The sequence below is a fragment of the Manacus vitellinus genome, unplaced genomic scaffold (genome assembly GCF_001715985.3).
Source record: "Manacus vitellinus isolate BGI_N305 unplaced genomic scaffold, ASM171598v3 scaffold_2_pilon, whole genome shotgun sequence".
Lineage (NCBI taxonomy): Eukaryota > Metazoa > Chordata > Aves > Passeriformes > Pipridae > Manacus > Manacus vitellinus.
In genome coordinates this window covers 1,891,969-1,919,639 of record NW_021940208.1, presented here as the reverse complement: position 1 = coordinate 1,919,639, position 27,671 = coordinate 1,891,969, and the positions used below count along the sequence as shown (strand labels likewise).

At 36.5% G+C, this 27,671-nt stretch overlaps 1 long non-coding RNA gene across 1 annotated transcript in view; it reads left to right on the top strand.

The window, feature by feature from the left end:
- The window catches only part of LOC108639428, a 77,208-nt gene extending 50,493 nt beyond the window's left edge, over nt 1–26,715 (top strand). Inside the window, exons 2-4 of the long non-coding RNA XR_001920466.1 lie at nt 15,730–15,809; nt 17,013–17,064; nt 26,626–26,715. This is a non-coding gene — a long non-coding RNA (uncharacterized LOC108639428). The remainder of the gene's footprint in view (nt 1–15,729; nt 15,810–17,012; nt 17,065–26,625) is intronic.
- Nucleotides 26,716–27,671: the final 956 nt, after the last annotated feature.

The following is a 27,671-nucleotide window of genomic DNA, read 5'->3' as shown; positions in this document are numbered from 1 at the left end:
AAAAACCTTGAAGCAAGATTACACTGCATGTCATGGTGATTGTGTTTGAATCCATATAATTATTTAAAAGATCAGTTTGGCCAGTATTTGGACAGATGGTGTTCACATCCCCAGTCCATGGTGTATTTGCAGTAGAGCTAAAGTTAAAGTGCTTTTTTGCATTTGCAATCACATTCTGTACTTTACTGACAGCAACTTTAATTGGAAAAGCTTCAGCTTTTATCCTAGCTGATATTACTTTCCCTGTAAGATGGATACATTTTGCAATTAATTTTTCTCCATGGACTATATTATGGTGCAAGTAATAATTAAACAAACCTTAACAACTCCTGCCGAGATGCAGACACAGAAATCACCAGTGGTGGAGTCTGAATGGAGCAGTTTCATTTGTATAATTCTGTACAGGATATTTTCATTTCTGTTCTGAATTCTTTAGTGAAGGAAAATATTTGTTATTTGTTCTGCCACTATAAGTGAAATATCTGTGAATGTGATTTTTTTTTCAGCAGTTCTGTATAAGAAGAAGAATTCTGCTCAAGTTTTAGGAAACCAAAGTCAAGAATGTGTCATATATGGAAAAATACTTTTGAGTTTCTGTGTCCTAAGTACATCCAAAAAATAATTCTGTTGAAGGCAGTGGATGAATATCATCCTCCCATTTTTATGCACCAGAGGGGAAAGAGGATTTTTCAACTTATACCATGTTTGAGTTTTAAATTCATATACAAAGAGAGCTCCAATTTATCTAAGGGCAGAAGTGACATGAAGCAAATGGAATGAAACAATTGCCTATGGAAGTTCAATTATAACCATCCCACAATAAGAAATGAGCCCCTTTACACTGAGGATATCTTTAGCTCCTATTATTCCAAAATTAACCCACCGAAGTAATTTTTCTACAAGACCTCATGCATGGGGTGATATTTGTTTAAATTAAGGGCATGAATATGCCCTGGCAAAATGAAAATTGGTTTGGATCACTGCACCTTAGGATATGCTGTCTTTTGAATGTGTGTTAGTTCCCTGGTGGAGAACTAAAAAATGTGGCACATATTCAGAAAATATTTGTGTTTATATCCAGCTTTGAGTCAGCAAATACTGGCATTGTTCTTGCATTTGAATTAAATTTGTGCTAAAAAGTGTTCCTGGTAGGGGAAACAAGCAGTGTTTCAGAAGACATCATTACACCTGAAGACCTGTGTTTTGACCATCTGAAACTGGGTATGTAAAAATGGAAGCATAGGATGTAACTTTTTTTTCCAAATAATATTATGTATTACATGTATTATAAATATAAAACATATATTGTATATGCAAAAAATTACATATATTAAACAAAATATATACACGTGCTCGTGAGGGTTTTTTAACAGTTATTTCCCAATTGCAGACATCAAGACTCAAAATTCTGCAAATTTACTTTTATATGATTCTAAATCACTTTCCTTAAAGACCCTCGTAATCCAATTAATAAAGGTTAATAAAAAAAAAAGATTTTGAATAGTTCCTCTACATTGTGCAGTGTTAATGCTCTGTGTCATGGCAATGAACTGGGTGCCACAGATTTTATTAGGGGGGAAACAAAGACTTGTTTGGGCTCCACTGTTTCTGTGGGCAGGTAGAAGCATCATTATAATGAGACTGAATTTTAAGGCTGACTTGAGAGTGAAATTGCTATAGACTGCCTCACATTTTGTTTCTCTTTTTAATCATGTAGGCTAAAAGAAGGAATCCCATTGCCTTCAAAGAGCTTTCGGTCTGGGCTTTGCTACTTACAACTCCCCAGTACTGCATGTTGTATGCTAGACCCTAAAATACCACAATTGCTCATTTTCTGTTTTCTGGTTAATGTTCATTTTGGCATGGAGGGACAATCATTATGAACTCTCTGTTTTTATGATGCATTCAGACAGTTGTCTGAATTTATTTATTTTGATCACTCGTAACTATACTACAACCTCTATCTTACTGTTACTGTGTTGACACTTACAGTTTCATACTCCATAAAACATTTGACAGTGTAGCACTTTTACACACTCTTATGATAAATCCTTTCTGTTATGCTCATTACTATACACAGAAACATCAGTACACAAGAATTCTTCAGGTGGAAATACCCTTGGCATGGCTTTCCATTCTCAAATACTGAGTTTGAAAAAAATTTACATTATTTTTAGCAAACTAGAGCTACCAATTGCATATGAAGAAACGCATGACTGAAAAGGACTGAAAATTCAAGTTACCAATGTGGTACAAATAGGGTGAGGGACTGAAGAATTATTTAAGATCATAAAAGAGCTCCCTGATGGCTAGGAGAAAATATCATCCTCAGATCTAAACATCACTCACTTTCTTAACCCTAAGCACCACATGCCTTGCTGACATTTTTCTAGCTATTTGATGAGAAATAGATACAGATACAGATACAAAACACACCTCCCTCACTTTCTGTCTAATCCCACACTTCATTTCTTTATAAACCAGTTTGCAAAGGCATCTACTGTCAAACACAACACTGAGGGATAGAAAAGACGTAATTGCTAGGCAGACCATCACCTGAGATCATTAAAATGTATTGCTTGATGGTGGTCTTTTTTCTCCCTCTCCCATAATTCAGAACTCAAATCTTTTCAGTTCTGTGCTGAAAAAAATTTCCAATAACATATCTCTGCCAATTTTGAGGAAACCAAATAATACAGTTTAAGCAAATCCTTCAAAAGACAACAGTTTTTTTTCACTGTAACATTCTCAGCAATAATTGTCTGTTTTACTATCCATGAGCCTCAACTACCAGCAGATTTATATTTTATTAACACACCATTACCTTCAATTGTAAATTATTTTTCTTTTTAGAAATTATGTGCTCTGACTACTAAGTGAATTCAAATAACTACTGTAGAACAAAATATAATTATGGAGCAGGATTTGAAGCAGTCAACAAATTGCACAGCTCATTCCCACTCCTTTGCAACTTGTCTTGCTTTCACCCTTGATTAAAGTACAGACAACTCAATTCCATTTTCAATAACTCTGTTGGAACAGCAAGGTATAAAGGGTTGCCAGAGTCAGCACATCATGTAGTTAGGTTTACTCATATGCAGGCAGAGGATGCTGATGTCAACTCTAAAGTGAGCTATGACATTCAATAGAGAATTAAAAATTTGGGATTGAAGTTCTGGTCTATCCTGTGATCTAAGTGAAAATAATATTATTGTCGTTGTTGTTGTTGTTATAATTATTATAAAAATTTAATGAATGACCATTGCTTGTGAGCTTTCTGATGAACTGAGGATTGATTCCTGAGTACATTCATAGCATTTGAAAATCCACTAAAAATTTTTATTCTTGCTTGAGTGTTTTCAGGCAAGGTGCGAAGTGATTAGGGAAAGAAAAAAAAGATCTCATTTATTAAGACTTTTTCTAAGGGCAAAATTGATTATTAGCCAAAGAGCAGTCAAACAGAATTAAATTCAGTTTGTTTATGCAGTCATTATTCAAAAATTACAGATTATGAAAAACCATACATCAATAGGAGCTCCATGAATCTCACTCAGTCCACTTAGAGCACCTCTTCTCCATGCAGAGAATGAGACTGCACAGAGATTAGACACCTGGAAGTCTGCCAAAGTGTAAGAGGAGAGAAGTAAAGGACAGATCAAACTAAAGGCTTTCTTAGGTACCTAATATTCCTTTTCCACAGAGCACATTGGCATTCTTTAGCCAAATTTTGAAACAAACATATTTCTCTCAAACTCCATTACATTAAGTGGGGAAAAAAACTAAAAAGACAACCAACCAAAAAAACCAACCAATCAACAAAAAAAACAAAAACCAAACCAAACCAAACCAAAACCCCCCAACTCCCCTAAAAAAGACACAACCAAAAAAAGCCACAAAAACCCCAAAAGACACTCCCCCAATTTTTGGGGATTCCTATTACAACATCTTCCTGTGGTGACTTCGAGATATCCACGTGGACAATGGATGAAACTCCAGCAAGAAATAAACACAGAAATCTGGGGTTTCAGATTGTAATTTGGTACTAAAGAAACTTCAAATTAATGTAGTTTGTTCCTTTTCCCAGTAGTGATACTCTTTAGTGCTGAATGGTTCATGATGTAATCGCAGGGCTAAATTGATTTTTGCTTTATATTTTGAACTAGTATTTTCTTATTTTGTGTAGCTCCCACAAGTTTTCAGTCTCTTTTTAATCTCTATTTCCTTTATACTAAATGGCCATCAGTGTGGTGCATGATGGATATGGCATGTGAATATTTGTTGCACATATTATGGTGTTCTAGAACTCCTAAATCTTTCAGTTAAGCAAGAATTTGAAAACATGGATCGTTTTAATGAAATGATGCCTAAAGAAAATGCAGGGAGAAAAAAACTCCGAGACAAGTTAGTTTTGGAGGTGAGATAAGGAAAGGGTTTTAATTTGTGCCTCTGAGGCATAGAGATTACATGACACGTGAAACCCTTCCGTGCCTGACATGTTACAATTTATAATACTGCCCGACAAATCCAAGTTTTGTCCATCCCATGGCTTTTGCTCTGGTCCAACCCCTGGCCCACCCCCTGGGAATTGGGTCTGGGGGCTTTTCTTCATCATCTTCATCTTCTTCAGAGCACAAAGGGTACACGGTCACCCAGTTTCTGGCCGTGTTCTGTGGTTCAGGCCAAGATATCAGTGCTCTCTAAACAGCATAGGCCTTGCCTTGACAAAAGACTAAACATTTTCTACTGGAATTCAGGGTTAGGATTGATATGGGGAACATAGAATGGGGTAAGAGGTTTGAGGAATAAGGACTGCTGCTTCTAAAACCTACTTTTACTACCTAACTACTTATATAGCTTATAAAATTAGGAAAGTAAGAAAAAGCAGATGGACCTTACAACATCAGAAAAAAAAAAAAGACCTCCTAGAGAGTTTAGGGTGTCCTGAAAGTAAGAAATTTCCACCTGACTTACTGTCTTATATAATGAGGTCCTTTACAGTCCTTTACTGAGTCTGGTCTTTGGAAAGGCACTATAGCATGAAGCAGTTTTCCACTGTGATTGTTTAGGATAGTGTCTTTGAGAAGTATGTAGCCACCTCAGTAGGGAATATAAATATGCTGTCAAAAGTTTTACATTTAGGGCACAACTCCTAAATATGTTTTTTATTTTGATATGCATGTGGTGGCTGAAATATCTTGAAGTTTGCTTTTCAGGTGTGGTACCTGGTGTATCTACATCCAGCCTGGAGGTCATAGAGCTATGCTTGCCTAGCAAGGGTTTACTTATTGACCAGAGACATGCAAAAGTGTTTCTGACAGTTGGTCGACTTTATTCCAAATAGGCTTTCTTTACTTTTAGCTTGGCAATATATGGGGAAGAGCATGAGTGCGCACATTTTGCAAAAAGATTAAACTTTCCTTTATCAATAGCCCCACATACTTTGCATGAAATATAGGTACTTTATCTAGAGAAAGTCTATTTCTTTGGTAATATTTCCACATCCATTTATTTCTCCTATTATTCCAAAGCTTCATAACACACTTAATATACCAAATAGGTATACTGGTACACTCTCAGTACGCACTTAAGAATAACACACAATGCACACTTGAGTGGTTCCATTGGATTTTTATGTATTATTTTTATATGGATTGTCAGTGTAGCTAATTCAAGCCTGAAGCACATTTCTATTGTTTATTGCAAGCATATTTTGTAAGTAGAAAAAATAATTCAAAATAAATTGTCACAGTTTTCTCATTATTGATAACCAAAACATCCTTGGGTCAAAGGCAATCTTGGATGTGTTTTCACCACTAACAGTTGCCCTTTAGCACCAGAAGCATTTGAATATATTGAATTTATAGTGCAACATTCACACTGTCTGTCTTCTCATCCCAGGTTCTTTTAATTTAAAGTAAAGTCATTTATTCTGCAGTGAATCCTCTGCCAGTGCATTGTGAAAGCTTTCAAAGGCATCATTTGAACAAGGCATCCATCACACACTGTCAGGCTCCTTAGTCTGGTGAGGATTTTTACACTGTTGTGCCAAGGATGTAAACAAAGATAATGTATTTGATTTTTTTTCTATTGATCCTCTTTGCTTTGAGAGCATGACTAGACAAAGAGGGCTTTCCAATCTGAACAACCTGCCAGAGCACTTACTTCTGCTTCTGTCAGGCAATGGAGTCTCTTTCCTTCCAGACTCTTCTATCTGATGCTAATATTTCTTTGTGTGTGTCTGGCTCTGTGGTGATTAATGATAGGTCAGGATTAGGGAGTAACCTGATATTGCTCAACCCAAACACCGGAGAAATGTTCTCTGGCTGGCATGACTGTCACGGAGTGGAGTCACAAATTACTCCATGACAATCACCCTGAATGGTCATTTAAAACATTCATTGAAGTGTGGATGGAGTGATCTGGAAACTGTTAGCTTCATGAATCCTATGCTTTGACTTTGATGTGGAATTCTAGCAACAAAAGTGTCTTATGCTTGGTTAAAAGCTTCGTAGCTATATCAGACAGTTCATATAAGCACAGTTTAGTGAGCAGTAAAGATATTTCTGTTTTCTTCTGAAATAGACTCTGTTGATTTTTTTCTCATTTCTCTTGTAATGGCAATAGAATTAGAAAACCTGAGTTGAATCATCAGCAACTTCTAACTCAAACATACTGCATATAATTTCAAATTCATGCTAGTCATCAAATAATAGAGCCTGCTGAAATATTGTGAGCTAATATGACTCTGCAATAAAATCAAAACTACATATTTATACACTGAAGTACAAGTACTGTGGTGGTACAAAGATCACATGTATGTTAGTGTCATGTTTCGAGTTATTGGTCCAGTCCCTTAGCTGATATAAATCAGTGAAGTTGCACACATGTTTGTGAAACAAGACTGACTTACCCTTCTTGAAAATATTTTTTATCATTACACTACACTCAAGTTTCCTAAATGTGTGTGGTTTAACATATTTTCATGTATTTAATGTACGTTAATGTATATTCTTACCAACATGATGAAAAGATGCTGATGCTCTCTATGAGAAAACTTTCAAATCTTTGGAGAAAAAATAGAGCAAATTTCTTAGGTAAATACATTACGGTGGTGTTTCTTCCTTCCTCTTCATGTAGTCTCACAATAATAACTAGATGGGGATAAAAACAGGGAAGTTTTGGGGAAGAATTTAGTGGAGAAACCACAAAGCTTCTCCTAGTAACTCAGATGTGAGCCACAGGGAGAGGTTTTGTTTTCCAGCAGATTGGTCTATCTACAGGGCTTTAAGTTTATTATTTTCAGATTTATAGAACATAGTAACTTCAGAAACCTTTAGAAAACTGAGTGTGGGATACCATATGTAATGACTAGGAAAACCAATCTGGTGTTCCCTCACTCTAAGTTCCTTGGGTTTGTGAGCAAAAAAAATCTAAATGTGGTTTTGCCATCTTTGTTTCGCATCAGTGAACACTCACTGATATTAACTTTGGTGGTTATTCTTGAATGTTTTACTGATTTCAAATTGCACAGCTGAGGCTTAAATAAAGAGCATCTCCACATGTTCTTATCCTGATATGTTTCATCATAATTGTAGGTATGATTAAGGAAAAAAGCTAAAAATAAAACTCAGAAAAAATATAGTTTATCTCCCTCTGACTCTCTTGCCCTCGAATGTTCAGTCTTGCAATATATAGCTTCTCATGATTTTCTTAGATTTTGGCAGCATTGCAATGGGATTTTAATGTAAAAATGGACATAACAGAAGCCTTGCATCTTCTTTGCACATCACATTAGTCTGGTCCCAGTGGAGATTAAAGCATAACAACCTCAGTGTAGGACACAACTTGTTGTTGAGAATTGATGATAAATGCTGAGGATATATTATGGTATCAATACAAAAACGGTTTGTAGCTGTTAGCAAGCTAGAAGCACTGTACAGTATATGCATTTATATAGGAAGTATGTCATGGCACGTACATAGGAATCCATTATCCTACTCTTGTTAATGCTCTGAGTGGGAGTAAGAAACAACAGAAATGTTTCTTTTGCTCCAGAAATCCTTTTGACAAAATCACAGCAAGTGTTCTCTCAGCATAGACATACAGCTCACAGCAAGAATGAAAATAAAGTGAAAAAGTGACAGGATATTTCACAGGTTACAGAAATAGAGAAATCTAAGATATAAGAATTGGGGGAAAAAACCAATATTAAATTGTCCTCCTGAGCTTCCTATGAGTTGCACCCAGGGTGTCTCGCACTAGTCTCTGAAGGCCTTATTCTCAGATGATATGTAGGCAATGATGCTCTGCCTTCTCTTCCACTACTGGCAGTTCAACATTCTGTGTTGGGAGTGAGTCCCTGGCTGTGGAACTTCCTAGGAGGTTGTTTCAGGATATAAAGGAAAATATAAAGGAGACCACATGAAGAGCAATGCAATGGAATTCCAACCACTCCAGCCAGTGAGTTGGCTTCATCAGGGACTCAAATGTCTCTATGCAAATGCAAATAGTACAGGGAATAAACAAGAGGAGCTGGAACTGTGCATGTGCCTGCAGGGGTGTGCTCTTATTGGCATCAGAGAAGTGTAGTAGGATGGCTCCTGTGACTGGAGCACTGGAATGGAAGAATATGGACTCTTTAGGAAGGACAAGAAGGGAAGACAAGACAAGGAATTGTCATCCTATGTCAATGACCAACTGTAGTGCATGGAGTTCTGCCACAGACCTCTTGGATTAGGAGCCAGCTGAGGGCATAGGGGTCAGGATTGAAGGGAGGGCAGGGACAGGTGACATTATGCTGAGGGTCTGCTATGGGTTACCAGACCAGGAAGAATGATCAGATGAATCTCTCTACAGACAGTGGACCAACCTCACATTGACAAGCCTTGATCCTCATGTGGAACTTTAACCACCGTAACATCTGCTGGAGGGGCAATACAGGGCACAAAGCAAACCAAAGGACTCCTGGAATGCATTGATGATAACACCCTTCTCCAAATGACAGATAATCCAATGAGGAGAGGTGCTATACTGTGTGTCCTTGTTCTCACCAACAAGGAGGGGCTGGTGGGGAATGTGAAAGTCAAATGCAGCCTTGGCTGCAGTGATCAGGAAATAGTGGAGTTTGAGATCCTCAGGGCAGTGAGGGAGGCACACACTCAACTCACTACCCTGGACTACCGAAGAGCAGAATTTGACCTCTTCATGAATTAGCTTGGTAGCATACCATGGGATAAAGCCCTAGAGGGAAGAGGATCCCAAGACATCTGGTTAATATTCAAGGATCACCTCCTCCAAGTTCAGGAGCAAGTCAGGCAAAAATCATCTTCAAGGTCTTTTCCAACCTTTATAATTTTATTCTGTGATTCGAGTGTCTGTTAATACTAAGTCTAAATTAGCTCTAGGATTGTTCTGTAAAAACTTGGGCATCAGCTTGAGATGCTAACATTAAGAACTGCCATCACTCTGTTAACTTAATATAGTTAAAGTATAAGGATAGGCACCTTCAGTAGGCAATTATCTTAACAGATATTCATTGCCCTCTAGAGAAATTTGTATTTATCAAATGCTTATATGTGGGACCTATAGCAATTAAGCTCCTTAGATACAAGACTTAAAGTTAAATAGGTTGAATCTGAGTCAGCAAAAGTTCTAAGAACTTTTAGGTACTGACTTTGCACAAATTAGATCAATATATATGTGTCTCCCTTGGACTTGGAGCCAACATGCCAGCCCTCAAAGTCAGCTCTTACTTTTCCAGCTGAAAACGGTCAGTCAAAATTATTTGGATGTGTTTCTAAGTAGGAACCAAACAGAGCTTGCACTGTAGAGATTAATCATGTTTTTGTCTATACCTGCATTTTCAGAGTTAAATTATGAGTCCAAGTGAACTTGGGATAAGTAAAAGCAGTGAAATAGATCTTTGATTAAGATGCCATCAAAGGCAAGAGAGGCTGAATTTGAACTTCAGAGAGCTTTAAATCAGGATCTTTTGGCTACACTGGCATCTTGTAATTGACTCGACATGGAATTTGCTTTGCTTCACCCCATGATGGCTAGGCAAGAAAATCAAGATGGCTGCAGAGGCAGTGCTAACAGATAAGAGCTCCTTTGCCCATGCTGTAAGCCATCTACAGTGCAATAGCTATATGTTAGTACATTTCTGTGCCTGCATTATTAAGCCTTACTTCTCCAGAGGGCTCTCAGCAGCTTTAGGTCTGAACAATTTTTACAATACAAGGGGTCATACTGAGTGTGACAAATATGCAACTGGCAGTTGTTCTATGATCTTCACCCTGGAGCACTGAAACCAACATGTGGCAAGAGTATTTTTAATCAGGCTAAGAGAGGAACTTGATTTATTTCAAATTTTATAGAAAGTACATATATAAAATATTTTCTTTACAGTTCCCCCTCATGAGGAGCAAGGTGATGAGACATATGTTATCTCCAAACATTCATAAAAAACTTATTATTACCCAGCAATAAAAGGCTCAAACATGACTAGCATTGAAATGCAGCTATTAAGAGTCATATATTGTTCTTATTGCTTTGTTCCTCCCTTACCACAGGCATCAGTAAATAAATCTCAGAAATTAGAGGTAGAAAAGATCTATTGCATGTTCAGAGATGGCTTAAGTTGATGTTGTGTGAAAGAGGCTGAAGAAATAGACTCTGTTCTTATAAAAAGGTTTGATAGGCAAGGAGATGTAAGAACAACTCCTTCCTCATCATAAAAGTTAATCACATATACAACACAAGCAGACACTTGCGCAAAATACATTGTTGACACCTCTAACTTGTAGGCAGTATCACTGGTTCAGCCTTAATGATCAATGAAGAAAACTTTTGCTGTAAAATGTAAATATGAGTATGGTAAAAAGTGAGAGGGACCAGGGATTTAGCTGCTTTTGCTGAAAGGAAACAAGCAAATCTTAATGATGCAGGGATGAACTATACCATTTGATGACAGAGTATAGGATACTTAGTGTGCTGCAACCATCCAGAGCTAGAAAATAGGAATACTTTAGGACCTACATGCTCCTATTTGTGGCTTTGTATGGTGCACACCCTAATCTTTAATGAGGTATTCTTCATATATATTAGCACTTTTGTGGTTTGGGGAGATTGCTGGAACTACTTTGATAAAGGCTTGTTAGAGCAAAGGCAAGTATAGGCCAATGGAAGCAGAGATAGCTGAGAAGTTGAATAGCACAGTATCCTTCCACCAGCAGAGAAGCTGAGGTGATGTAAGCACCCCAGAAAAGGGAGCAAAAGGGCAAATGCACTCACCCTGTGAGGTTACTCACTTCTCAAGAGCTTGTAATAATTTAGAGGCACAGCTCAGAGGTACAATTCCAAGAGGGCAATAGAGCGAAGAGGAACAACCCCATTATAACTGAATCCTGAGGAAAAACAACATAATTTTCTGATCATAGTAAGGTTAGAAGAAAGCCTAAAATATACCAATATCTCTATCTCTGGAAAATCTGTGAAATGTCCTTTGCATAAAGATGTAACACTCTCAGCAATTCCCTCCACAGCCATTTCAAAGCATGGAGTATATGAATATTGCCTCTGTAATGTTCAAGACAAAGTTTCTCTGCAGCTAAACATATTCTTGTCTGGAACAGCAGAACTTTTGAGGAAAGGAAAGAATAAGACAGAAAAAAAAGGTTGAAGACTCCATTCTGACTAGGATTTCTGCATGCGGGTATGGATATGTAAACCCAAGCTGCTTGTCTAGAAAGTCTTTATATGTCATTAGAGAGAATTAGGGACTTTGGAGATATGACTCAGCTCTTTCTAAGGTAAATGTAAAAAAATATCTCAAATGAACAATGCTCCACAAATTCCTCTGTCTTTCCACTGCCTATGAAAAGAATCTAGGGAAATAAACCTATGAAGACATCTGTAGATACCTGTTACATACTGATTCTTGCTCAAGGTTTTATGAATCAAAGTCACAGATGAGATCAGAGTCCAACTTTTCATCCACTCATCCTTCCAGCTGACATCATCCTCTTTTATATTTCTGTTAAGGATTATTATTCTAGGTTATCCCAGGTAAAAAATAGAGAGGCAAAAAAAAAAGCATAACTAATAATTTTAGACTGATGGGTATGTAAAGGAAATTTAATTGAGAATTTTTCATTTATATTTCCACCAGTCTGTGTAATTATTTGAACATTTTACTCTATCAAACTTGGAAAATAGATTTTCTCTCTGACAAAGATGGAATCTTTGCTAGGCTTTGCTACAAAATGCACTGACCTCTGAATAATGATGTTTGTTTTCATGTAACTCTGATCAATCTGGAAAAAGAAATCTAGAATAAAATTCACTTTTCTGCAAAGACCAACAAAAACCCATCCACCGCTTCAATCCATTTCAGTATCAATTTTGTTTATACTAAATAAGGAGCTCATTTACTGCTTACAGAAATTAGCAAAGGTTTCCTGGGCGCTTCACTGCAATTTGGATCAACCCTGTGGGTCCAATCCATCTTCTGTTAAACTAATTGGAAAGACTCCTTTTGAGTGAGAATTGGATCAGATGATTGGATAGAAGAGGCAGAATTAACAGCTGTGCTATTCTGTGCATTATTCTTCTGCCATATCTTCTACTGGTTCAATTAAATTCATATTAATCTTGTGAAACATGTTGAACTATGTTACGTAGTCAAGATGTTAACCCTCCCTGAAAGATTCTGATACATTTAATCCTTTGAATTTGGGAGCTAGCACTGCAATTGTTCAACTCCCCAAAATGAGAAGTATATGATCCTGAACAGATGAAGTAACATTTTGATGACAATAGAGAGTAGAATGAGGTGAATTCCAAAAACATTTTGTATGCTTATTTTCCCTTTAGTCCAGATTTGTCACTTAATAACAAATTCATTGCCAGGAATCCAGCACAAGGTCCTGGAGGAACTTCAAGTTCCTGATTAGAAGCAGTAGCTCTACTCATGCCAGTAGCTATCAATTATTTGCTGACAATTCAACCCTGAAATATCTGCAAGGGAGGGAGACAAAATATGTTCTTTAGGTTTTGTTACTCATGTTTCAATAAGAATGAGGTGATAATTAAAGTGGGGTTTTTTTTGGTTTGTTTTTTTTTGTTTGTTTGTTTCTTTTTTGTTTCTGGTTTTATTTTTATTTTCATTTTATTTTGGATTTTTGTTGGTTTGTTTTTTTCTAATTTAAGTTGATATTGGTCAAATGGAAAGAGAGAGTAGGTCAGACTTGGAAGGCCCTTGTGAGTGGCAAGTACTTCTTTCCACACTGAAAAGAAGATCTGAGTGATAAACTCTGATAACATTTAGGGAAAATAAATGAATTATTTAACAGCATGTCCATTGTCTCAAAGCGAGTACCTCAGATATCGTAATGCAGACATATATTGCTGTGCCATGAGTATTTTATAAGCTCTCTGCTCTTGCTTTGCCTCTATCCTGTATCTCTCTATCTGGGAGGTCTTCACGCAGTCATACAATGAGAGGTCCAAGCTCCTCTCAGTGTCTGGAGAACCCTGTTTTATCTCCGAGTTGGTACCAGTTATGAAGATCTTATAGCTCTGAAGACTCTAGACACACTTTTAAAGCAAATGTGAGCCCTGTTTTACTTCTGGAGAAAAGTCTGTGACATTTATATCTCAGAAAACACTTCAAATATAATTTATTCTTTAGTGACAAGTAAATTATCTGCTTGGAATTCAGTCTCTTCAACCCTAAATAAAGCATCCAAACTCCTCAGGCCTAAAGTGCACTTGAATTTCATCCAGCACTTGAAAAAGTCTTTAAAGTGTCCTGTGGTCTTTCTGCTTATATCTCACCAGGGTATGCTGAAATTATCCATACATCTAGTGGGCCATTTGCCTCTCACATGTATCAGTGTCCCTGGACACTTTACTAGGAAGAAGAAGATGTAGGTCCTTCACATTGAGAGGGATTTGGATCCAGCAGTCCATATACCAAGAGAGTTTCCTAATCATGGGGTTTCTTTAAGACATTCTTTATAACATTTTCAACAGAAGAATTGCAGCTAGCAGTGAGAAACTCTGGGATGCAGAAGGACAAGAGATAAAACTCTCCACTCTTGTCATCTGGATGTTTCCTTATGCAGAAACCAAAATGTTGTTCTGCTCCTGGCTTGGTTTTCTTCAGACTTAATCTTATGAATAAAAAAATGTGTAAATATTTGCTTATGAAAAGTGTGCAAAGTTCTTTGAAAGTCTGTATTGACACATGTGTTCCCTCCTTAGACCTTTTCACGCAATATTGAATGGATCAGGGCCAGAACACACCTCCTGTACCAGGGGTGGAATGGTTGCACTGCCATATAAACTTCTAATGGATGCACCTAGTTGACCTACGGTATCACTGGAGAGAGGAGCTCATGAATTTGGCATTTAGACTGTTTCCTGGACACCTTCAGAGATGCTGTTAAATCTGTCAGAGGAAGGGCGAAGCTTAAAATATGTTCAGAAACAATCTGAGGGCAAAACTTGGGTGGTGCAATTTACCAAGCACTAACACAGCATGTCAGATCCCACTCTGCAAGACAGGTTTCAAACTAATCTCTCTGATTCTTTAGATCCTCTATAGAGAAAATGGAAGACTTTACCTCGTTTGAGTTCTGCAAGTGCAATTCAAAGCATCACAGCAGGAGAGATGTTCTGCTGCTATTGCATGAGGGGTCAGCTAAGGTTAAGGAAATGCTGTTGCTTCATCAGTACTAACATACTGCAGTGGTTGGAAGATCATTTTTAGGTTTGTAATTCAGACCCCAGCTTGAACTGCACAACCCCGATTTATTGGAACTCGAAGCATTCTAGAAAGATAACCTTTTCTCCACTCATCTTTTGTTGAGGAAGGAGAGAAGCAGAGACAAGTGTTTTTATGGCAAGCCCTTTGCTTATGTTGAGGTTTATGGGATAAGTATTTGGACCCCAGTTGTCAACAGTTGTATTTTGGAGATCCCAAAAATGCAAGGATATTCAGAACATTCAAGAATATTCAGAACATTCTGAGGATATTGGGAAATAGGAGGTCAGCCAAAAGGAACTATATTGGTGATAGGTGTTATTCAAATACATACTGAGAGTTAATCTGTGCTCTCAGGAACACATTCTTTATTGGGAAGGAGGAAACTGAGGCAGAAAGGAATGAGGTTTTGTCTCTGCTTTGGATAGAACCAGGACTGGATCTCAGTGTGCCTACAATCAGCATGAAGACACTATTTATTACAATACAATGTTTCCATGCCTTGATAAAAATAATTCTGTGTATAAAATGTGGGCATATAAGAATGCAATTTGTCAACTGAGTGCAAAAGGCATCCAGTTTGTCACTTGGTTGTTAAAATTAACTCCAATTGTTGCTTCAACACAAAAACCCAAATCAAAATGTTTCATTTAAGATGTGGAAACACAGTATTTTTCCAGTAGCTAACAATTTCTACCAATCATCAGCAGATATGAGTACAAGAAGACAACAGTTGACAAAGAAATGTCAGCATACAACAGATCAGAGCCATGATGCTCATTTATCTATATGTGTACCTACATGTATATATGTCTACTTAAAGCATTTTGCACTGGTCTAGGTTTGAGTTTCTCAATATTTGTTCTGTTAGGTTTCTTTTCAGGCCACGTGGGAAATTCTGATTTGATACTGAAAGACCATTAGGGGATTAACTGTCTTTCTTGTCCCTTGCCTTTTCCCAGAATCTTCTGATACTCCGAAAAAGTAGGAGAAAATGGAGTGAAAAAGCCTTGACACAAATGCTAAGTGAGTTCCTTTGAGGGTAAGCAGCTAATTAGATTAAGTGTTTTAGCTCTGACCTATATATATAAATATATACATATATATAAAAAGTCACAGAATTTTATCATCCTTTAAAATGCAAAGGGCCAGAAGCTGAGCTTTACAGTATTATTACCACTGTCATCTTCATTAGCTTTCATGTTTTATCTTAATGGGAAGGCCTGTCTCTTTCTGTCAATCAGGATTTGTCAGCACTATGTTATTATGTCTGTTATTATTCAGAAATTTCTTTTTCAGTGTTAACTGCTTTCTACCAACCTCAGTTACATAATCTAATTGTATCACAGCAGAGATGCAGTGTTTGAAGAAGGATGGGATGGTAGGCTTATTTTTCCTGATATCCAGTTGATTCAACAGGAAGTTTAAAAAAGATGGACTGAGGCATTGCTTAATTTCTACTTGCACAGAAAAAAAAAATCAAAAAAGAGTGCATGTGAGGAGACAGAAAAAGCAGCAAAAGGATAAATCTGAAAGACATGTATTAAAATAGAAAGAAATTTAAAAAAGGTGAGAGAAGGACTTGAGGGTATACCTATACACCATAAAAATTGCTGAAGACTGTCCTTTGCGTTTATTAGAGATAGAGATCGAAAATGCAGCAAAATACTCAAATTTATTTTTAGTTGATCCCAAATGATTTTGCTTCCAGTTTGACTTGTCAAAACACAAAGAATATTGTGTTATTTTTTTATGCTTTTTGCATTTTTTACGGTGAATGTATCGTCTAAATATAAAATTTCCCCTAAAAAAAGAAAAGAAATTTAAGTGTTTCATTTGCAAAATTTTACATTGCATCACTAAAATTAGTGATTTGTGGCAAGTTATATTCAATCTTATATTGCATTTTTAGAAGATGAAAACCTAGAAGATTTTTTTCTTTTACTCCATGCCTCATTCTAGTCCCTGCTCAGGGATTTATAAAATGCTTCCTTTTTGGATATCAGATTTCAAAGGGGAATATAGTTTTTAAAAGGCCACTGCTTCCTCAGCAGCGAAGTGTGCATCATGAAACACCTTGAAGCTTTTATGACGTTCCTCAATGTGGTGACTACTAAAGCTGAGTTTGTGCGTGGGCAGGAGGATAAAATAATTTGTCACTACCATAGGTCATTGAAAGAGTCCTTATCCCTTTGTATATATACATTATGATGCATTCTTAAACCTCTTTTCCATGCATTGGCAGACCTTGCTGGCTCAGAAAGAGGTTACTGAGATCCCTTTCAAGGAACGGTCCAGTAAGTAGATTCTTTCTTCATTGGTTTGTGCTTGTCTTTTGAAGACATTGGCTAAATGCTACTGACTGTGCTTGTATTTTCAGATTCTCAGCCTTCTTAGACTGCCAGTTCTTTCATCTAAAAGCATTTGAAAAATGGGATTTTACTTATTCAACATGATATAAGTGAAGAAATAAATAGATTGAAACTGTCAATAACTCTGTGAAAAAGCAAGAAGGTCTGTAAGTAGACATTGCCTCAGAACTGCCTGGATGCTCTTGTGGTAGTTATCTCAAAGCACTGAAAATTCATGTCATAAATAAAAACAAAATTTACAGATGACTAACAAACTTTTAGTCATGGTAAGAGAAAGAAATAATAAAAAGAAAAAGCAAGTAGTTAAAAAGCAAACCTGATGACTATGGCTGTGTTTTTGGAAAAGCTGCATAACCATATGCCTGCCCTTAGTATTACACCTACCCATTACTGTGTTCCTGCATCCTGAATAAATGCAGAGTGCTCTTTTCTGGTGTCCCTGCAGACAATGTGAAGCAGTAACACATCAGGCATCACACTTCAGGATATCTCCATTCAAAGTCTGCATTTGGTTTGTTTTCCTGTAGCTTCTCCCTAAAACTGTGGTACCAGTGAACAATAACAACAGCAGGAGCCCTAGGAAACCAGCACCAACCATAAGCTTTTGAAGACCTTCTTTGAGTTATGATGTGAGAACATGGAAACCAAACAACTCAAGGATGATCAGGACTCTTCATTAGACTTGCAGCATTGCAGAATAACAGGAGATGAGAGCATAGCAGAATAACAAGTGTTATTCTGTCTTGATGATTGAAATGGTTACTGCCTAGCCATGGAAAATCATACAAAAAAGGATATATTTACAAATAAATATGTTAAGTTTCAATTCCACTTTTAGTTTATTTTAAAAGTTTGTAAGGTTTTACCAAGCTAACACTTACAACCAGTGTCAGGTTTAATATAACATTAAATATAAGTTAGACCTGAAAACACTTTTTATTTTTAAAACAGCAAGAGCTAGAAGAGCAAATTGTTTACTCTGCCTTTGAACAATTCATTGAACTTCTGTGTTCAGTCTACAGCATGACACTCTGAATATTTATTTTTTTCCTTGGATAAAAAAAGAAATATAATGGTTAGGTTAACTGCTGTGATAGAGATTGAACATAGCAAAACTCTGTCTGTGAGGCTGACATGGCCACTTTCTTCAGCTTTGGTAAAATGTATCCTTCATCCTTTAGTCAAGCCAGTGGTGGGAGTGGTCCACAGTATGCTGCCATATGAAACAGCAATCACAGCATGTAGGTGCTGGGCAACCCAGCATCTACTGTGCCTTGTGGAAAAAACACCGTGATTGCTGTGATAAGTAGACAGTGTGAGATAGGATTTAAGGGGTAAAATACGCGCTGCACCACAGGCTTCCTGTGTAATGTTGGGGGAGTGTTTTACTTTTCAGGAGTGGTGTCTTCAATTCTGCTCCTCGGGAGTATTGTAAAGACATATAAAAAACCAACTTGTCTATGGTACTATGGCTATAAGTGTTATTTTCATGTAATTACAGTGAATGAAGTTGATGACAGATTTTCTGTCCAAAAAACAATGGCTGTGAAATCAACTGAAATTAGAATAAATATATTTTACTCTTACTGTGTAAGAAAATGAGTTTTTGTACAACCAGCAGTTGGAATACATTAATTTCTGGAGTTTTCTAGAAGACAAAGTAAAAGAGTAGAAGGATTGAGACTTAAGAAAAATTCCAAGACACAGTAGTACTTTTAAAAACTTGAAAACAAGGTTCTGATTCGTCCAAAGAGAGGTGGTACCATGTAGACACAATTATTAGGGTAAAACAGAAAGTTATATAAAATCTGTAAAACCAGGATAAATTAATTGAATTTCTCTTCTAGAGGGAGACGAAATTGTCTCGAACCTATGGAAAGTGATGGCATTTTGAATGGAAGTCATTGATTTTCTCAGTAATGATGGAACCAATGACCTATTGGAAAGTTTCGCTGAAACCTGTATACTCCAGGTTTAGAGGGAACAAGAAGTCTTTGTAAAAATCCACAACATATCTTGGTGTCCTTGTTTGACAAGGAAAACCAGCATCTTTCCTTACTTACCTTTTACCTGAAGTGAGAATAAGACAAAGTATCACCAAATTCCTGGCTCCAGCTATTCTGGTATAAATGGCAGTATTAGTAAAACTAGGTCATAGTTTGCTGCTAATGAATTTCAAGAGTAAATTATTGACCTAGTGGAACTAGAAACAAACAATGACATGTGTCATTATTATAGGTTGTTCTCTGATTCAAAAACTCCCGAGATCTATGCTGAGGTCTTTGCAGCACTGAACTAGCACCTAACCTGACTGAAACCTGTGTAAATGAAAGTGTGAAGAGGAGACATTGTGCCTTTCAGTCTTGCAATCAGTAAGCACTTGTAATTCCTGTTGGAACTGCAGAAAGTACAATCTGTTCACAATTGGGACCTGCAACTGCCTCAGTGTTTTCAGTTTGTGGCCTAGATCTCAGAGATCAAGTTTTCTCTCAAATTTTCTACGTGAGGTTGTGATTTTAGCGTAACAATGTACTGTGAAAAAAATTTACTTGATATCTATTAAATTAATTCAATACTCATTCAACAGAGTGACCAAACGCTGAGAAACAGAACAATGGAAAATTGCAGGCTGAAACAAGAAACTCCCACTATGTTTAGGAAGTTAAAAGCTCTGTCAAGATAAAGGGACAAGAACTGCATCACATGAGGCTGGAAAGGCAGGCAGTGTCAGCTGGAAAATAGTTATTCACAAATTATTATTTGGGTTTAAGTAGAGGTGAAGGTAGTCAAAATAGTAAAATTCTGTACAAATCTACTTATTAGTGGGGAAAAAACAAATCAATAAATATTATTCAGAGCAAGTTCACATTTTCATCTACAATTTCTGCCTCTTACTTTGACTTAGTACTAGCTTTCAGTTTATAAACAATTTAGCTGAAAAAAGTAATCAGAACTGTAGGTTTGGAAAACTCATTTTGGTTGAAAGGAACCTTAAAGAATCTTACTCCATCTGGGTCCAACACTCCTGCCATGGGTAGGGACACCTTACACTGGATCAGACCATTCAGAGCCCTATCCAACCTGACCTTGAACACTTTCAGGCATGCGACATCAACAGCTTCTCTGGGAAACTTGTTCCAGTGCTCACCACCTTCACAGTAAAGAATTTCATCCTAATATTCAATCTAAATCTGCCCCCTCACCGTAAAGCCATCTTTTAAAAAATCTTTGTGATAAACGCTAGAAGATAAATAGAGGCAAACCTGCAATTTCCCCTTGACTCTTCAAGTTCTCTTTACTGTCAAGGCCTCATATCCAACAATGTAAATGCTTCTGTAAATGAGTGTTCATTTACCCTCTCTGAAAAAGGTGATTGAATGAGAAAGAAAACTAAACCAAGAGTTGACCAGGATTTACACACCATGGTGAGGTAGAAACTGAAGATGTACTTCAGAAAGAGTTCCCTGTTGTTTAATACATTGTGATTGCTTAAAAAGAAAGCAGAAGTTCAAAGACAAGACATTTCTTTTTTGTTGTTTTGTCATAACACATTACTGAATTTTCATGAAAGCATAATATTGTAAAGCCTTATCTCTTTTTTTTTTATTATTTTTTTATTTTTAAGAAAAGTATATTCTTTCAGAAAGAATTATTTTGGTCCTTATGATAATATTTTCTTTTTTACTACAACTATTACAGGACAGTGTTTTTGTCAGGAGTCTAATGTATTAAAATTGTATTCAGGATTCAATATTTTACAGTTCCTGTTTTCAAACTCTAACAACATCTATACCCAGCACCCTACTGGTAAATATATTTTCTTTGATCATTGCAACATTACTGATTTGGGTGATAAATATTACATCAACAGATACTTTTGCTTTTGTTAGCTCAGTATGAGGTTTTCAAAAAAGAGACAGTTTCTTTAAGGCCAAACAATTTATTTTTTTTTTGTATTCTGCATTTTGTTTTTTATTTTGGGCTATGTTTTCACCACTAAAGTAGTTTTTACATGCAGAGTATCAGGAACAGATGGAATTTTTTGAAAGGGAATGCATCTGGAACATAAGTGATTTTGGCTTATCAGAAGTGGAAGGAATAATATTTAATGTCACATTTAACAACATTTGTTCCCTGTCGTTCAAGTGGAATCTCTTACCCAGGACTTTGTGGGCACATACAGGTGATATGGGAGTCAAGATTTTCTCTATAGTAAAAACTGACTTACATAATGAATGGATCTTTTTCTTTGAAGAAAGGATGAAAGTAAAAATGTGTATTCCAGAGAAGGTAGTTCTTCCAGAGAACATTTGGGCCCTGCACTTGCCCACATCTCTGGCTCACCTTAGGAGTATTTATGTTATTAGAGTAGTACCTGATAACATGAGTCGTGAACTGGATCCTCACAGTAGAAACATACATTCAAAAATATTTTAAAAAAATTTAAAATCCCAATACCTGATAAAAGGATTGGTAATCTATGGATAAGACAGACAACAGATGGATATTGATCAACATCAAACATGGACTTGGCACACAGAAAAATAGGTTGTCTCTTTGTGGCAAAGATACAATCAAATGCAAATAGGGGTGGTTTCTTTGGGGCAACAGATCACTCAGGAACTCAACAGGACTCTTTCATCTCTTTTTTTTATAAGCAATAATCACACAACATTTTATATCCAAGCTTGATATTTGAAGGGTAGGAACTCCTGTTTCAGTCATCCTCTAGTCCACAGAGCATTGCAGGTATCCATCTGCTCTTGCCTTTGCCTGCTACATGTAATTGTGCACTTTTGAACCCTCCTTCATTTCTCCCCTTCCCTAATTAGACTTCTGAGGTCTATCATTGCCACTTCTCCCTGAGATCTTGAAACTGGATCATTAAAACTTCTTTTTTTCCCATAACGATCCAGATATTTTTGAAAAAAATGCTGAAAATATATTTCAGGACAGTTAACATTCCCCCAATAAAAAACACAGGTCAAAACAAAACAAAACAAAAAGTCACTGCAGTGTTGTTAAATTTTAATAAAAGGATCTAAATGAAAATGAGGAAGTTTTTTTGAAAAGAAGCTAAAAAAATAATTAAAATTTAAGACAAAATTTAGCATGTGACACAGAGACTATTGAGAGACAATATGGAAAGTGCAGTACCCATGCACATTGCGTATGGTGATGAAATTGAGAAAAAACAGGAATGACTAAGCAGCAAAGTTAAAAACCATCTATTTAGAATCAATCGTGTACTAATAAAAAAATGTGAAGGTTGCATTGAAATGAAGAAAATAGAAAATAGAAAGTATTGTAAGCTCTGGAAGGCTAAGTAAGAGATCATCCCTCTCCATGGAGGAAGGTCAGCAGTGAAGTCATACAGGATGCTGTTCTCAGACCTGCTGCTTAACGGAGACATGAAAAAGGGCACGTGTTCTGACAGTTTGCTGATGATAGGGTTCTTCAAGGTAGAAAGGATGAAATCTATTGCAGCAAATTGCAGGCTGTCCTTACAAGATTAGGTGACTGGGTAAGAAAATGGAAGATGAGAGTAAATGTAGGTACATGTAAAAGAATGTATGCATATAACAATTTTAGCTTTACATACAAAATGATACTCTGAACTCACCTAGCCACAGGAGAATGAGACCTTGGGGCTGAGATAAATAATTCCTTGAATACAGCCATTCAACACCAGTAAAAATAAACAAAAAAAGACTCACAGAAAAAGAAACAGAGAACAAAACAGAAGGTACTTACACAAAGCCATGATTTGCTCCACATGGAACACTGTCTAGCTGTTCTGGTTTCTTCGCATTGAAAAATTATACATTAGAGCTGGAAAAGGTTCAGAGAAGGTAAGCAAAGATGATGAAAGGTTTCATAGTATTACAAGCAATGACTGAGATACTTGACACTCTTTATCATGAGACAGACATGATTCTGGAAGCTCTGCTGAGCTCTACAATATCATGAATGGCACAAAGATCATGTATAAGGATCATTTGATTGCTCCGTACTCCAGCACAATCACTAGGGCCCATGAGAAGCCAGTGAGATACAGATTATTCAGACAATTCACAAAGTTCAAGAAAGGGAATTCTCAAAATGATTCCCAGGTAAAAATGATCTTTCTTTTGTCTTAATTCTTTATGTGAATTGGGAAAAAAATCAGTAGTTATCTCGTAGGAAGTAGTTAAGAAGTAAATTTTTCTAATGATTTTTGAAACCGAAAACTAGATCTTGAAGCCAAACAATCAAAGGACAGATTTTGCAAGGTGGCAGGTCTCCTCTGGGTTTGCTTTGCTCCTCAGTCCTGATGTAGGAGACATGTTGAGCCACAGGCAATGTAGCTGAAATGAAATGCCGTGCTTTCAAATTTGGTACCAACTTGATTTTTGCTTTGCAGTGACATTTAAGATGTGTCAGCATTGTGATCCATGTTTAGAGACAGAGAAATAAGACCTTTACATTACCTCCAGAGAGAAATTGTTCCTATCAGCCAGACCCACTGCTTAGGGCTGCTTTGGTACTCTTCTTAATTGGATTAATTTTTTTTTTTTTAATGGAGAGCTAGATTTCAAAAATGCAGTAGATGAGGTACTTATAGTCAATTTTGACAGACATGTCATGATTAAAATACTGGCTGGGGTTCTGTAAAACCTCAAATCTGTTCTAGCTTTGTATGTAGAGATCTGTATCCGCAGAATCCCAAAAGATGGATCTAGAGGAACAGGCTAGTATTTGAATAATGAGGAGGGTGACAAATTTTAACTCTTGGTTAATGCAGCTCTTTACAGAAATTATCATCAAGAAGAGGTGAGAATCCAGGCATTTCTCTCACTAGCTGAGAGCCTTGGTGTCTGAGCTAGTGAATTATCTTAATCATTGTTGCTGATAATTTAACATATAAATTATAAATGATCCAAAAGAAGAGATTGAGGGAAACTAGTATGGAACGGTTTAGAGTGATAAGAAATTTGAGCAGCTGTGGAGGTGTGCACACAAAACACCTCAGCCAGATGTGGGAACTATGATTAAACCTTTCACACTTTGAATAATGCTCAGACCACTGGGTTTTTGTGTAGAAATAGGTGTCTCTGGTTCTCTCTTCCTCTCTTCCAGCCAGGCTCCAAAAATACAAGGGTGCTTTAAAAATATTTATCAAATTTTAATTTTTTTGTCCTAAAATTCAGTTTGATTTGAACCTGTTTTCCCTTTAAATTTTTCATTTGACTGCTAAACTGGAAATATAGGATTCAGATAGAACAATGTTTAACTGCCACTTAAATTGGAGAAAGTTAACTGCCTCAGCACTTGTAAATTATCCTGTTGAATGACAATTTTGCATGTCTAGATGCTTAAATGCCTCTAAAAATGTGGACCTTATTGCTTGGGTAGTGTATTTTGTAGATATTAAAGCACTGCAGCGAATTGCTTTTATTATTTGCAATAGTAAGGTGTGTGCTTCTTTAGCAAAGTATCCCTTTTTCATTAAGGTTAACTAGTTGATAAGTTAAATAGCAAAGGCATAAAATAAAAAAAGGAAAATGCCTTATATGCCTTATACAGCCTGGTATAAGAAATCTCTTTTTGTCTTAGCTGTTCATACTTCCTCCTTCTTTTTTTAAGACCACCCCTTTTAGCATAGAATGAAGATATATCCCACTTGGGAGTTAAATATCAAAAAAAAAAAAAACCCAGTGCAAGACAGTAAAACAACTACAAAGAGTAAGAAAATGTAATGACTGCAAAAAAAGTGCAAACTTTTTTTCAGGTCATTGACAGCCAGAACTATGCAAAGGATTAATTTTGCTTCTTATCACTGGGGTGTCTTTCCTAGCACAAAAGGAAAATTGCTTAACAGCAAACACACCAGGCTCTACAGCAGTGACTCATGAGTGAGCTTATGGGTGACTAATGCAACATGACATACCATAAGTTGCCTATGAATGCAGATTTTGAATGCCAGTGGATGATCAGAGCTGGTGGCTGAATTCTTCTTGAGAAAATGGGAATAACTAAAATGGAAAGAAAAGATGGTTGTCCAGAGAAATCATGGGCAATATAGGAAGCGTAAAGGAACAAACCAGATAGTACTACAGGTCTTTGGCTCTGCACTGCACAGGTTAGCAACTGGTGAACACCACTCAGAGGGTAAATTTGTACTAAATCTGCTGCACTTCAAAGTCAGGCTTCTTCTAGCCTCTTCAAATCCCTCTCCCTTATATTCATGTATTAGCCACTCTTCTGGCACAATATTTAGCAATCATGGAATGGATTGGGTTGGAAGGTCATCTAGTCCAAACCCCATTTAATGAACAGGGACATCATCCAATCTGGTTGCTCAGATCCCCATCCAACCTGATTTTGAATGCTTCTGGACAACCTCTATCAGTGTTTCACCACCCTTATTGTAAAAAAATTTCTTCCTTATATCTATATCTTATATATCTTATATCTTATATCTATTATATCTTATATCTTTTATCTTATATCTTATGTCTTATATTTTATAATCTATCTTATATCTAGTCTAAAACTACTCTCTTTTAGTTTCAAACCATTATCCCTTTTCTTATAACAACAGGCTCTGCTATAAAGTTTGTCCCCATCTTTCTTGTAAGCCTTCTTTAAGTTTCAAAAGGCCAATCACGCAATGAATTACTTAAACTCACTGATATGATGAAAAAATAATCAACCAAAAATAGGTTTTGTGTTTGAGCATCAAGCTCAACTGACTCCCAACCATTAAATCCCACACAGTCTGCAGCTGAAGACAGAACAGAGCAAGGCTGTGCTTTGTGATGAAGTTGAAAGTTACACTGAGTTATGAGGAACATAAAGAGCTCTACTAGGTTCCATTCTACTCTCATTTGGGTTGTGAGTTCTCACTGTTTGGTTCTGAGAATACATGGAGACTATGTTAGCTGTATCTGTCAAACACACCAGCTACAACACTCCTGGTCCTCCATTTAACTTTTTGTGCATGCGTGGGTGTGTGTCTCCCAGTTTTCACAAAGTATTACATAGCATTATACCTCATAGTAGCTGTATGTAGATGTGTGATGATTAGGTGTTACTCAGCTACAAAATCAGACTCCTCATTTTTTATTAACTAGAAAAAAACCTGAATACAGTAATGGAAATATTAACTCTAAACTATAAAAGCAGAATTCAGTTATGTGAATAAGACACCTAGACTCTTACCTGTAAGTCAGTGGTTGTTCCTGTTAAATAGAACCCTGATCTGTCCCCATTGTGCTTGTGGGCTATGCTGCAATGGGTCATGGCTTATCTTGAATGGCAATATTTTGGCAATATTATAGAAAAGCAGGAGGGAGGAACAAGGACACTGCTGTAACCAAAGACTGTGGTCCCATGGTGAAGAAATAAAAAGGTGACCACATAACAATAGGAAATGAAAGGTAGCATCTGCTGGACAAGCCTGGGACATTTCAGATAGTTTTACAAGTCTTCTCGTCAATGCAGGTTATTGGCAACTTTGAGACAGGACCTTGGAACTGCAGCAAGATGTTGGTACCAACAAGTGAATTAACAAGGATAAAGGACTGAGAAGAAAGAAGGTAGTGGAGAGGTGGATAGCCTGGCTTTCATATATATCAGAAGAAGCTCTACTTATGTTAATTCTAGTGGACAATACAGATTGAATGTGTTCCCGGCAAGTAATAAATGAATGAATCTCTGATGTGATGATATATACATCTAAGCATTTTTATTATTGAATACTGGTGTGAGAGAATTTCTGTTCTGTTTATTTAGGGTGGTGGGAGATGAGAGAATTAATTGCTAGCGTATGACATCAAATGTCTTTTCAATATCCTTATAAGTGGATTGTACCTTACTGAAGTGGGAAGAATGATACTTTTTTATAGGCCACGATGACACCATTGAAACAAGAAAAAAAATTGTGCAGTCTAATCTGACAGACATGAATTAGCTAACATCCTATAATTAATAAGTTGTGGTCTGCTAAGTTCAGTCTTCTTCTTATAGTTTGTAGTAGATGCTATTACATCAATAAACCTCTTGATAATATAACTTTATAAGTTTTATTTTAATTTCAAAGCCATGCATAATAAGATCTGACAAAAGGCAAAGAAATAACAGAAAGCTTGAACTTTTTACATTGTCTCTTTTGGGAAAATAAGAGTAGTTGAGACAGCAAAAATTGGTACTAATTTCAGGGATTTCCTTTCCCAAATTCCCATATAATTAACCACTAACATTTATTCTCATAAAATATGTCTGTATTATTACTCTGTGCAAAACATTACTGACACATTTTCTCCACCATATATCTATTCCTTTGTTAGGTGCTCTGACACAAAAATTAGTTCATTTAAATTAGTGAGCATGGTATCTACCATGATTATCCCTTTTGCTCTGATAATTCCGTATCTCTGATGTTTTTCAGGTTTCATTTTTTCTCCTCCAATTTCTCTATTAATAGTCAATATTCAAAGTTACAGTTGGAAGATTTATGAAAAAGGATTATTTGGTTATCTGTCCTTTGA